Genomic DNA, 14,536 nt, shown 5'->3' with positions numbered 1-14,536 from the left:
ACCTCATTGAAATGTATTATCCAATTTGATTTATCCATCTTATTCTCCAAACTTAGCTTGAAATAATTTCTTACTATTTCCAGAACTGAGGTTTATTTTCTATAGTTAAGCAAAACTACCCTCAAACTACAGTGAAAGTTCTGAAGGTTTGAGAAACGAAGTTCTGTCTGTGGTTAGTTGTGGAGCCAAGAGAGGCAGCCTCATTGAAGTGAGGGAATAACTCTGAAGTACAAGTGCTTTGGAGGGAACCATGTTCACATGGGTATGTAGAGTTGTTGAAATTAATAGTCCTACAGAAGATGACTAGTACCACAAAAGATCTGATTTCCTAATCTTGAAAAAAAAGAAAAGTCACATTAGTGTACTTCATGTAGTTCTTATGGCATATACCTAATATCTTATTAACTGTTATTTCTGTACCCATCATAAATAGAAGACATGGGCTTCCTTTTTATGGGGACTTTGTTTTATCAAATCGTTTTTTAAAAATGCTAGCCTGGATATATTTTTTGCTTTCAATTTTACTCTTTTGAATACAAATCAGTTTTCATTTCCTCTCTTTCATTATGTGTAGTGATTGAGGTTCTTACTAAAAACATTTTTCATAGATCCTGGGTCATGTTTTAGTAAATAGTTGCTATAGTATCACTGAGAATCATAAAATCTGTGCTAAAATCATTTTTAATGAATTTTCTGTTTTATTGGACAACCTGCATTAGAAGTTTTTGTTCTAGAGAGAAAATGAGTTAGTAATTACCTACTTTTCCTGCTTACCAGGCTTTTGGTAATTATCCATTTACTGTTTGTCTCTTCTGTCAGACTAATACAGCACCTCGCGCATAGTATTTCAGAAAAACATTGAATGATTGAGTGAATGGTGTTCCCCTGAACCTCATTGCAGTTCATTTTCAGACTGCTTTTCAGACTTTTAAGATTTTTTTATACTTTTTAGGTCAATTATGCTTCTCCTTCAAGTTCTATTTCATATGCTCCCCTTTAAGTGAAACTTTTTCTAGCTCAGCATACATAATTCTTTTTTCCTTTGCATCTTCATGGCACTTGTTTGCTTGGTCCTTTTTATATCTTCCTTTGATTCTTTATGTGGGTCCTTTTGCTTCTTTGTATCATGAGTTGTTTGTGAACAGGTGCCTGGCTTTATTCTTCATATCCTTATCATCTGACACTGCATGGCCTATGGTTAATGAACAATAAACATTTGAATCAGAACCCTTTTCAAAACTCTTTTCAAGGGTGCCTGTGGCTCAGTGAGTAGGGCGCCAGCCCCATATTCCGAGGGTGGCGGGGTCAAACCCAGCCTCGGCTCCGGCCAAACTGTAAAAAAAAAATAGCCGGGCATTGTGGCAGGCACCTGTTGTCCCAGCTACTCAGGAGGCTGAGGCGAAAGAATCACCTAACCCCAAGAGGTTACTGTGGCCTGTGATGCCACAGGCACTCTACCAAGGGTGACAAAGTGAGACTCTCTAAAACAAAAAGAAAACTTTTCAAGTAGCACTACCTACTTACTACATATTGTACACAATGTAAAGAAGGTTTGTCTTCCTGTTCCCTAGCCACCCTGCTCCTCGACCTGATGCCATTACCACAAGTTTCTTGGATTTAATAGCTTTAATCCTATTATTTTCAAACCAAGGTCCTCAGATAGTGGTATTACCTGTTAGCCAGCATATTATGGAGGAAATAACCTGAGATAGAGTCGAGAGATCCAAGTCTTGGTTTGGTATTGCCACTTTTTAGCCTTGCCACTTAAATTGTAGAATACTCATAATCTTAGCTTTTATTTAGGTAATGCTCTGAGGATGATGATAGCAAATATACATGGATGTTTCCTTATTAACTGTATAATATATTTAATACTAGTTAACTGCATGACCATTAGTGACTCGTATTCATTAAGCCTTCTGGAATTTAAGAAAGCGCCTTATGTGTTTTGCATGTATAACACGTAGATATAGAATATGTGACCTAAAGACTTACTCATAGATACATAGCCCTTTCTAAACCTGTGATGTGGTTAATTTAAAAATTGGTCAAAAGAGAAAGAAAAAAAAATTGGTCAAAATTATTCTGTGTATTCAAAATTATTGCCTCAGCCTCGCAAGTAGCTGGGACTGCAGGCACCCACCACAACAGTGGTATTCAAAATTACTCTTGTTATTCATTAAGGTGTATATGTTCAGCCAGATGTATATGCTCAAAGTAATTTAAAATTAGCTGATCAGCTTCAACTTACTTAGAATGTTAAATTGTCTGACAATTTCCCCTTTTGTCTGGTTCTTTTTATGGAAAGCTATTTATTGTTTTAATAAGATTTTCCTCCCATCTGTTTTGAGCCTACCATGAAATCATCCTGTTTGATGGGCAGCCTGTTGTGGAAATCATTGGGACATGATGACAAATAGTGTTTACATTTTACCACGGGACCAACCAGGCATGAAGATGAGCTTTAAGAGAAACCTTGGTTGAGAGGATAGTACATAGGTGTGTGCATAGGTGACCAACCCAGTGAGAACAGTTATGAGAGTTGTGTATTGTGGATGGTCAGAAAGCAAGGTGGAGACCTGACGCACTGATCACTGTTATGGTCGCCTAGCAACCAGTGGGTGATGTGGGATAGTCAGGGATGAGGAGGAATGTTGGTGCTGCCACTTCGGGAGAAAGCGAGACAAGTGCTTGACTACAAAATCACTATGGCTTTTTGAGGAAACATAAAAGACATCCTCTGCTTCTTTACTCTTCAGTATCACTATACAATACCTCTCTAATGTCAGTTCCTTTGATTCTGAAACAAATCATCTTTTCTTCCTCTCCTTTGTTTGAGTTTTTAGTGAAAATAAAATTGGATCACACACAAAAAAAATACTTGCAGATGTCATCAGGTAGACTGGGTTGCCTGGCACTGTGACTCAGATATTGGGATTAGTTGGTATGCCTCATGTACTTTGTTACAAATGATGGTTATCAGTACTGAAGTCTGCAGATATTTTCCATTAAATGTTAGAGATGGTCTAAGGTTGGGTGGCACCCATAGCTCAATGGGTAGGGGGCTGGCCACATATACCCAGGCTGGTGGGTTCAAACCCAGACCAGGTAAATAACAATGATAACTGCAACAACAACAACAAAAAGCCAGGTGTTATGGTGGGTGCCTGTAGTCCCAGCTACTTTCACTAAGAGAATCACTTAAGCCCAAGAGTTTGAGGTTGCCATGAGCTGTGACGCCACTGCACTCTACCAAGGGCAACATAGTGAGACTGTCTCCAAAAAAAGGAAAGATGATTTAAGGTCATATCGCCACCTGTGTTGTCTTGCTTTCTACAGACAAAAGACAGAGCATGCCCCTTTCCATACTTGTGTAAGCAGGTCTCTTGAAGCATCATCCCTAATGGAAAGATGTTGAGACCCTGGCCATAGGGCCTTCTAGCCCCGTGTGCACCGGCATTGCTGGGCGTGAGATGCACCTCTGGCTTGAGATGAGGAGGTACCACTGGGAGCCCCTGACAGGGACTGGTTTCCAGAGTGAACTTCTCATAAATAATAGCTAATACTTCTGTGGTGCTTATGATATGCCAGCTGAGTGCTTTTTTTATACTAACTCATTTAATTTTCCCGTTAGGAGGAGCTAGATACTATGACACACATTATCTGCATTTTAGAGATGTGAAAACTAAAGCATTGAGAGCTTAAATAACATGTCTCTAAGCAAACCAGTAATTGTAAGCTGGGAGAGCCGAGATTTAAACCAAGTGGTCTAGCATGAATATTTTTGCCTGTGTGCCGGGCACTGCTTTAATTATGCTTTAAATAAACAAGACAAGTGTGGTCTGCTTTAAATAAACAAGACAAGTGTGGTCTCTGCCCTCAAGGATTCAGTTGATGTACCCCTGTCATCCCTCTGCTTTGGGAACTGCTAAGGTTCTAAAGGGAACAAACAGTTCAAAAACGTAACTATGGCCCCTGTTTCCTAAGGCAACTACTTGCCCGGTCCTCCCCGTCCACACTAAGACTGCTGCTGGGCCAGGCCTTTCCTATTCCCGCTCTCCAGGCCCTCCACCCAGAGTGCCCTGGCTTCCCGTCCTCCGCTTTACGCATTGCCCACCTGGAAAGATTTTAGTTTCTGCCATTGCTGTCATTGTAGCCCTAGCCAAGCAAGCTCAGATGACTGTGTAGCCAGCAGAGAGACCCCGATACTGTTTTTTTTCTCAGCTTTTGTGTACATTTGCCTTCACTCAGCAAGTGTTTGAGTGCCTGTTCCATGCCAGGCTTTATAGGATATAGTATATAAAGTTTCAGGGCTTTCCTAAACACGTCATCATGGTCATCCTTTTCCCATTTACTAGTGAACATCTGGGCAGCTGACAAAAATGTTTTGCACACCTCTGTTTTCTTCACATCATGTAGTGGTAAATGGTGTGGCACTTCTATTGTCCCACTTTGTTTTTAAGTTTCATCCCATGGTTTATTTTCTTATTCATTTATTCTGCCATCTGTGAAGATGCATTCAAAACCTATTCAGGATACTATGCTGGGCCTGTGGGCCTGCTGATGTCCCTAAGCTTAGGATACTGATAACTGGATCTGCTGATCCACGGACAGCTTGCTCAATGTGTCCTGTCCGTAGATCAGCATATGGTTGTCTGTGGAGCAGACCCATCCAAAATGTCTGAGATTTTTGAGTCTAACCAAATGATAAAGGGAATTCAGGATAGAGCTGCTTTTCAGAGGGGAAGGCATGCTGAATGGGTTCAGTACTGGGTTTGGGGTAAAGGTGTGACATCTAAATAGAGAAATCCAGCTTATGGTTGGGCATGACAGTTTGGAAATTTGATATTCAGAACTGGAGATGGCTGTGAGTGAGTCATCCTTGTTGAGTATTGGTTTCAACTGGTAAGTGGAAAAGTCTCCAAGGAAGAGAATGAGCCAAAGGGCAGAGCATAAATGTGGAGGGTACAGGTTGGGGCGGGCAGCAACTGAGAGAGCTGTGAGTCAGAGCTAGGAGAGAGCCAGAATAGTTAAGTAGAAAGAAAACCAAGGAAAGATGCCAAAGACAGTGGGGGAAAAACTATTGGTGCAGCAAAGAGGTCTAGTCCAGGGTGTCTCAACCGTGGCTCTACTGATATTCGGGGCTGATCATTCCCTGTTACTGGGTCTCTCCTGTGCATTGTTGGATGCTTGGCAGCAGCTCTGGCCTCTACCCTGTAAATGGCCAGTAGCATTCAGTGCTCCAGTTGTGACAACTAACAGTGTCTGCAGACATTGCCAGCTGCCCCTTGGGGGCAAAATCACTCCTAGTTGAGAACTAACTAGGCTAGAAGAATAAGGAATACATAAGGACCACTGGGCTTGGCAATTACAAGTACATATATTATTTGAGTGGAAGTCAGACTAGAGAGACTTGGAGGAAAGGGAAGCTTGAGGATGTGGGCAGCTCACTGCATCCGAGAGGAGATATTAATAAAAAGCAGCATGCTACAGCAGACTGACAGCTCTGAACTTTCTGCTTTTCAGATTATAACACTAGTGTCTACATTAACTAAATGTCTTGGAAAGCCATGTCTTACAAGCACTGAAAAATAAGTAAACGTAGCTATTACTATTTAAATTTTTACCTAAGAATTCTAATATTACACCTGTTTTCCTGAAAATCAATAAATAATTTGAGTCTGACATGTAAAACCAAAGGGACTGACTACTATACACCCCTCCAGATTACTTGAGGCCACTGGGTAACACAAGATGCTCTGTCCTGCTCAGGCCAGTCAGTTTGATTGAACTTTTATTAGGTTCCTAGAGTTAGTTATGTTAAGAAGGAACCCCAAAGAAATAAATGACACAGTCCCAGTACACTCTGGAAGAAAGAGTTGCATTTATAAAAGGATTAGCTATAATCAGAATGACCTACTGAGAATTTTGGCCTATCTTACCTGCACCCAGAATACTGGAGAATAAGGAAGCTGCCATTGATTGATAGAATTTCAAGAAATTTTGGAAAGGTATAAAATGGGCAAGATCAGATCAATGGAGGGAAAAAAAACAATAGCCTCTAACTTTGGAACTGAATGAATCAAGCACCCAGTAGTAGGCCTGGGGCCAGTTATCAGGGCTTATTATGGTAGGGAATACCTTTTAGAGCTGCCTTGTCCTGTATACTAAGTAGTGAGCACACAGAGCAAGACCAAAGCTCAGGATGTGAACGTCAGTGCTGGAGAGCCTGGGCCTTGTACCAGTGGCTGCTAACTAAGAGACCCAGGGTGCAGCCATTTAGTACAGGCTTCCTTAAACAGATTCTAGGCTTTCTCATTTATTTTTCTTGGTGCTTCTGAGAACCAGATGTTAATGTTTTTTGCCCAATTTTTATTTAACCGCTCTTTTTTTTTCAGTTGAGAAACTCTTTGAATTTTGATAGCTGTATGTATTTTATATATATGCCACTGTGACATAAGTTGCAGATGCTTTTTTTATGATTTTTGTCATTTGTCTTTTGATTTTGACTTCTTTGATTTACCTCATTGTGTCTGGATTTTGAGTATAGTTATAAAGGTTTTCTCTCCTGAATTAAAAATCCATGTTTTCTTCTGATTCTTGTATGATTTCATTTTTTACATTTAGATCTATCCATTTATAATTTATCCTGGTTTACACGTGAGGAGTCATCAGATCTTCCTTTTTCAATGTAGCTATCTTATTTCAATGCTATTTATTAAAAGGCCATCTTTTCCTCACTATTTTAAAATTCTCTTTTATCATGTATTAAATTTCCTCTTGTACTTGTGTCTCCTTACAGATTTTCTCTTCTCTTCCTTGGTTCTGTATTCATCCATCATTACTCCATTGTCCTAAGTTATAACGTTTTCATGTGATAGAACCAGCTTCTCCCCCCTATTTGGAGGGGCGGGGGGTTTGAGGGAGGAGAGATTTTCCTGGCTATTTGTTCTTCCATATAAACTCAATAATAACTTGTCTCACTCTGGGAAAGTAAAAAGATGGTATTTTTATTAATGTTACATTAAAATTATAATTTAGTCCCTTGCCTTTTTTTCTTTGTAGTCATAGTTTATTACTTGTTAAAAAAAAAAAAAAAAAAAAGTTTATTTTTTAAAAAGTTTAGATTTGTGGAAAAATTGAGTGAAAAGTATGGAGAGTTCCCATATATCCAGTCACCACAACCCCCACCGTCTACTTATGTTAGTATCTTGCATTAGAGTGGTACACTTTATGAGCTAATACTGATACTTTATTATTAACTAAAATCTATAGTTTACATTACTCTTTGAGTCGTACATTCTGTCATTAACAGATGCATAGTGACATATCCACCATTACAGAACAGTTTTGTTGCTCTAAAACCCCTATGCTCTCCACCTGTTCATCCTTCCCTTCCCCTTGGACACAAAGCCTTGGAACCACTGATCTTTCCTACTGTCTTCAGACTTTTACCTTTTCCAAAATGTCATATAGTTAGAAATACAGTTTGTAATAATTTTTAGATTGTTTCCTTTTGCCTAGCAGTATGTATTTAAGGTTCTGCCGCAAGTTTTCATGCTAACTTATTTTTAGCACTGAATGATATTCCATTGTCTAAATGTACCACATTATCCAGTCACCTGCTGAAGGACATCTTGGTTGTTTCCTCATTTTGGCAATTATGAAGAAAGCTGGTAAAAACATTTATGTTCAGGTTTTTGCATGGACATGAATTTTCAACTCTGGGCAGATACCAAGGGGTATGATCATATGTTAAAAGTTTGTTTAGTTGGGAGATGCCATCTTTGGTAATTCACCAAAATGACGAACACAAAGGGACGAACATGAAGCACCCAATACATGTTTTCTAGGCCCTTTAGAAAACATTGGAGTTGTTTGTTCCTTTGGTCGCATATATGTGGATCTATAAGAAAGGTGATATTTTAGACTTCAAGGGAATGGGTACTGTTCCAAAAGACATGTCCCACAAATGTTACCATGACAAAACTGGGAGAGTGCAGTGTTACTCAGCATGCTGTTGGCATTGTTGTAAACAAACTAAGGGCAAGATTTCCTGCCAAAAGGATTAATGTTTGTATTGAACATATTAAGCGCTCTAAGAGCCAAGATAGCTTTCTAAAACACTTGAAGGAAAATGATCAGAAAAAGAAGGAAGCCAAAGAGAAAGATACCTAGGTTCAACTGAAGTGCCAGCCTGCTTCATCCAAGAAGCCCACTTAGGCTCCTTTCCGTTGGTTCTTATTGAGCTGCTAGAACCCATTCTCTATGAACTCATGGTATAATAGGATTACAGCATAGCACACAGGAGAACCAAGAGAACCAGTTGAGCAGGAGCATGAAGTGCAGGAACCTATTCCCCATGAATTCATGGCATAATAGGCATAGCAAGCTTTGTCACATTCAGTGGAAAGGTGCTGCCTTCCTGAGCTGCTGAACCTTTTCTCTATGAATTCATGACCTAATAGGTAGTAAAAATAAAAGGCAGCTCGGCACCCGTAGCACAGTGCTTATGGTGCCAGCCACATACACCAGGCCTGGGCCTGCTAAACAATGATGACGATTGCAACAACAACAAAAAAATAGCCGGGCGTTGTGGTGGGCACCTGTAGTCCCAGCTACTCCAGAGGCTGAGGCAAGGGAATCGCTTAAACCCAAGAGTTTGAGGTTGCTGTGAGCTATGACGCCATAGGACTCTACTGAGGGCTACATGAGACTCTGCCTCAAAAAAAAAAAAGTCAAGCTGTCGTACAAAGTGACTGTCATTTTGCATTCTCATCAGCAGTGATTTTCTGTTTCTCCATCACCAACATTTGGTATTGTCAGTTTTCTGGGTTTTGACCATTTCTGGACTATATCCTTTATTTTATTGAAGCACTCTTCCTGGTAATAAACTCTGATTCATTTTTCCAAACTGGCTTTCTTTTTAGCCCTCATTTTTGAATGATAATTAAACTGGATTTAAAATTCTAATTGGGCAGTTATTTTCTCCCAGTTCTGTAATGAAGTTTTTCTATTGGCTTTGAGCTTGCTTGTTGGCATTGGGAAATTATCAACTAAGTATTGTTCCTTTATGGAAAAATCTCTCTACCTGCTTTTAAGATTTTCTTTATCTTTGGTGTTCTTCAGTTTAACTAGAATGAATAAATAGGTATGGATTTATTTTATTTTTATTTAGTCTTGGCAAGATACATTTCTTAAATTTAGAGATTTGATTTTTCGGCAATTCAGTAAAATGATTGTTATCTCTTAGCATATTGACTCTAGCCTTTTTGTACTTTTATTAGATGCTCATTAGAGCCTTTCTTTCTGCCTTCATTGTCTTTCCACATTTCCTCTTTCCAAGTTGCATTCTACCTAATTTCTTCAGATCTCTCTTCTAGTTTATTAATTTTGTTCTCAGCTATGATGAATATGCTATTTTATTCATTAGTAGAGTTTTTAATTTCAGTGACTATTTTTCACTTTTGGACCTTCTAAGATATAATATGCTTAATAATTTAGCGCTCAGACCAGAGTGAAGTAGCTTCAGTTCAAATTGTTGCTCTACCACTTACCACCTGTAAAGCCTTGAACTTGAGTTTTCTCATCTGTTATATAAGGCTAATAATAGTATGGATATCTAATAGTTTAGAATGAGGATTAATAGAGTGAGTGAGAGTGAGAATATGTAAAGGAATTAAAATGTTGCCTGGCTGGTAATAGGTGCTGTGTATTAGCTGCTTTTATTTTCAAATTCGCTTTTTTTCTTGTTTAATTATTTCTTTTTTATTTCTTTTACTTTCAAATAATTTCAGATATACTTATTTTTTAAGTTATCTAATCTATTCATCTGAAGTTTTTTGTTTTGTTTTGTTTTGTTTTGTTTTGTTTTTGAGGCAGAATCTCTCTATGTCACCCTCGGTATAGTGCTGTGGCATCATAGCTCACAGCAACCTCTAACTCTTGGTCTTAAGCGATTCTCTTGCCTCAGCCTCTCAAGTAGCTGGGACTACAGGTGCCCTCCACAACGCCTGGCTGTTTTTGTTGCAGTTGTCATTGTTGTTTTAGCTGTCCCAGGAGGATTTGAACCCTCCAGCCTCAGTGTATGTGGTTGGTGCCATAACCACTGTGCTACTGGTGCCAAGTCTCATCTGAAGTTCTTTGAGGTCTAATCCTCACATTAGATTTTGATTATTTTTTTTCTCCTGTTTTAAAATTTAGGATTCTGGGCTCAGTACCTGTAGCACAGTGGTTATGGTGCCAGCCACGTACACCAAGGGTGACAGGTTTGAGCCTGGCCCAGGCCTGCTAAACAACAATGACAACTGCAACCAAAAAATAGATGGGTCTGTTTTGGCAGGCACCTGTAGTCCCAGCTACTTGGGAGGCTGAGGCAAGAGAATCGCAAGAGTTTGAGGTTGCTGTGAGCTATGATCCCATGGCACTCTACCCAGGACAACATAGTGAGACTCTTATCTCCAAAAAAAAAAAAAAAATTAGGATTCTAAGTGTCTCTTCATTGAGGCTTTATAGGAATTCTGTGACTTGAGTGGACCTCTGTACCTCCACGTAGATTATCTCTGCGAGTCTCCTTAAGTTCCTGGAACCAACATTTATGTTAATATCTTGACATGATATTTATAGGAGAGATTCCTGGCTTTTCCTTTTTTTTTTTTTTTTTTTTGCTAATCAGAGATTCCTGTCTTTTCAATATTGTGGGATCAGGCAGAAGAAAAGGAGTAAGCAGGGCCATTAAGGTTGAAAGAAGAAAGCAAAATGTGGCAGAAGACAAGGAAAATAATATATTTCAATTAAGCCAGTGGGAACAGGGGTTTATAGTGGAAGTCACATGCTACTGAGAAATGGAGTAAAGTTAGATCAAAGATATTCCTATAGCATGTGAAACTTATTTTCAGCCCATTAAACAGAAGCAAAGGACAATAAAAAAATCTTACAGTGAATGCAAAGTGGAAGGTAGCTTACAGTGTCTGTGGGTCTGTGGCAGGTACAGGAAAAGGACAACAGTTGTGTTGGCTGGAATCATCGTTTTCCCCCTCACCACTGCAACTGCTCAGTCTACAGCTCCTCCAACATCCACTGTTAACCTTCTGTTTCACTGCATTGGTCTGTGAATGTGTCTGTTCTCCCTGCCCTGGTCTTCTAGAAATATGATGACCGAAACCTCAGTCTGTTAAGTTGTACCCTTTGCATAGCTGCTGCCTAGACTAAGTAATTAATGATGAAATATTTTATCCTTGGACACATGTTCCCATAACAGCAGTCATCCTCAGGGACTTGTACATCTTCTAACAAAAACATAAAAGTGAATCCAATTAGCTGCTCTACAAGGTGCTCATGCTGGCATCAATAATGACAACTGCTATGATTACCAAAGTTTTAGACTTTGAAAGATGCATGGAAGGCCAGGTGATGGCTTATGCCCATAAATCCTAGTACTTTGGGAAGCTGGGGCATGAGGATTGCTTGAACCCAGGAATTCAAGACCAGCCTAGGCAATAGCAAGACCCCATTTCTACAAAAAATAGAAAAATTAGCTGGACATGGCGGGTGTCTATAGTCTCGGCTACTCGGGAGGCTGAGAAAATCACTTTAGACCAGGCGTTTGATGTTGCATTGCAGTGAGCTGTGGTGACACCCTTCCACTATAGGTACTCTAATCTGGGTGACAGAATAAGACCTTGTCTCAAAAAAAAGAAAAAAAAAAAAAAAAAAGATTGAGTAAGGGAGCAGAGTTTAGCCTAGAATGATCTTCATAGCTTCCCTCCTTGCTCCCACAGCTGTTGTTTCCCCAGCGTGTTACTGGGGAACATACCTGTTCCTATCCATACCTATCCATACCTGTAATGCTCAGTGGTAAACTCTCAGTGAAAATCAGGGATTTTATCTTAGGATCAGAGTGCTGGAGGGAAACTGCGTAGTTAATGTGAGCATGGATGTCTAGTCTGGTCATTGTGGACTCTTGTCTGGAAGGGGGATTTTGATCTCATAAGCTAACAGTCTTCATTCTAGAGACAGGGAGGGACATACAGCCCTGGAGGAAGAGTGGCAAAGGAGGCACAGTTAGTAGAGGAAATGAGACGGAGACCTGTGCTCCTGATCCAGGGTCCAGGGCTCTTTTTTTCAACATTTCCTGACTTTCTTCTACATGTACCTTATAGGTCATTCCTATGTTCTCTTGATATTTCCTTTAGGGATTTTTTTGTTATGTCATCAAGTTTACTCTGAAAAACTTAAACTTTGAGATGAAATTTTCATGGTGTGGACTGAGAGTAGCCACGCCTTGTAAGCTGTGGCGGAGTTCCACCATCTATGCTCCTTGTAGGCAAGGGGCCGAGTATACTGCCTAGTTACATAACTGATCTTCGTGACATTGTGCCTTATTCAGTTCCAGTTGCTATACCAGGCAGCTTATAAGCAACAGAAACTTGCTTCTCATAGTTGTAGAGACTAGAATTTCAGTATCAGGGTGCCAGCAACGGCAGGTCTGGTGAGGCCCTTTTCTGGGTTGCAGACTGCTGACTTCTCACTGTATCCTCCCATGGTGGAAAGAGAACAAGGCAGCTCTCTGGGGTCTCCTATATAAGGGGACTAGTCCCATCCATGAGGGCTGTATCCTCATGACTTAACCACCTCCCAGCGGCCCCGCCTCCTAATACCATCACATTGGGAGTTAGGATGTCAACATATGAATTCTGGGGGAGCATGAATATTGAGTTTATAACAGTTGGTAATGGATCAGCTTGGCTAGGCTGTACCACATTTTCCAGAATTCCTTTTCTTGTATGTTTTTTATTAGAGTGGGCCCCAGGGGCCCCAGTATCTTAAGAGATACTTGGAGGGCAAATGTGAAACAGCAGCCATTTTCATAATTCACATACATGTCACTATGATCTGGTCTCCCTCATGGGCCGAGAAAGCATCTGGACCTTGCATCCTCTGCTGTGTCCTCCTCCAGCTTCTCTAACTCCTGGGATCACCAGGTGTGTATGTTTAGTGTTTACTTTTGTGAGGAAGGCCTTGGCTTCTGCAAGATACCCACACCAGAGGCAACAAAAACTCTCATGCATTTCCATCCTCGTGGGCTTCAGCTCATTCTTGCAGTCCGTGCTGGTTGCTCGTCGCTTCATGTCCATCCTGGCTTCTACCGTCCCTGGAGACTTCCAGCTCCATAGCAGGCAAAGATGACAGTCTTAGGAAGACTTTAAACAGCTGCCACAATTATATATATAATTTCCTAGTTATATTTCTGTGGTGATCAGAAATATATTTCTGTGGTGAATCATGACTGACATACCTCTGTCCCCCAGAAGCCACTGCTTTATCATTATTACCTTATTAGTGGCTTGGGCAGAGTTTCTGGTAAACAGTGAAACATGGGGCATCAGAATCCTGCCCTCTAGAATTCTCCATCTCACAGAATAGCACCGTACCTGAAAGAACCCATAGTAAATCAAATATCCCAACCCTCTTGAGTGAAGGAGCATCATTTAGTATCCAGCAACAACAAAATGTACTACAGCACTTGGCAGGGAGGAAACAGCCCAGTCCAGAAAGAGATAAAAGATGGAAGAACAAGGGCAAGGGGAACAAGGTGGTAGAAATGTCTTAACAGAAGCCAAGGCAGTGAAAGGACAGTGGGTCCTGTGTAGAAGAGGACAGAAGCTACAACTCCTTTGGAATTCCAAGAGCTAAAGAGCCCTGTGGTGTCACTGTCTCATGAAAGATGTGGGTGCTTTTGCTGTAGATGCTTTTCTATACTGCCCCCCACCTGACAGCCAGCAGGGTAAGAGTTTGGAGAGAGATACGTACCCCATCATCCTGGCTGCCCAGCTGCAAGTAATTCAGAGTATTACCCAGAATGGGAGAGGGTTTTTTTTTTTTGTTTTTTTTTTTTTGTAGAGACAGAGTCTCACTTTATGGCCCTTGGTAGAGTACCGTGGCCTCACACAGCTCACAGCAACCTCCAACTCCTGGGCTCAAGCGATTCTCTTGCCTCAGCCTCCCGAGTAGCTGGGACTACAGGCGCCTGCCACAACGCCCGGCTATTTTTTGGTTGCAGTTTGGCCGGGGCCGGGCCTGAACCCGCCACCCTCGGTGTATGGGGCCGGCGCTCTACCGACCAAGCCACAGGCGTTAACTAAAGATATCTCAAAGAATTTTGATTTGTCACCTAGACAACCTGCAAGTGACTTTTAGTCTGTCGATATTCAGGATAGTTTTTAAGGTTCCAAATGCTTGGAATTCTGGTAGAAGCCAAATGCAGTGGAGAGATTAGAGGGGAAGTGTCTGAAAGGGTATCCTCATGGTCTCTGTTGAACTTTACTTGGGAATAAGCCTTCAACTCTTGGAATGGTGAGAAAGCATGACTAGTGAGGGATGAATGAGAGCAGCTTCAGAGAGGGTACCCCTGGCCTGTGGTGTTATGATGCCACCTCCACAGTCAAGAGTTACCCAGAAGATGATAGTCTAGAAAGCGAGAGAAACTTTGACGGAAAGTCTACTTCTACCTCACACTCCCCCGTGTAGCTTTGCA

At 40.8% G+C, this 14,536-nt stretch overlaps 1 protein-coding gene across 5 annotated transcripts in view; it reads left to right on the top strand.

The window, feature by feature from the left end:
* Positions 1-14,536, top strand: part of TDP1 (tyrosyl-DNA phosphodiesterase 1) — an 88,689-nt gene that overhangs the window by 46,231 nt on the left and 27,922 nt on the right. The window lies entirely within an intron of this gene.

This window comes from Nycticebus coucang, chromosome 9, assembly GCF_027406575.1.
Source record: "Nycticebus coucang isolate mNycCou1 chromosome 9, mNycCou1.pri, whole genome shotgun sequence".
NCBI classification, from domain to species: domain Eukaryota; kingdom Metazoa; phylum Chordata; class Mammalia; order Primates; family Lorisidae; genus Nycticebus; species Nycticebus coucang.
The sequence above is the reverse complement of the archived record's forward strand: the minus strand, read 5'-3'. Positions and strand labels throughout refer to the sequence as shown.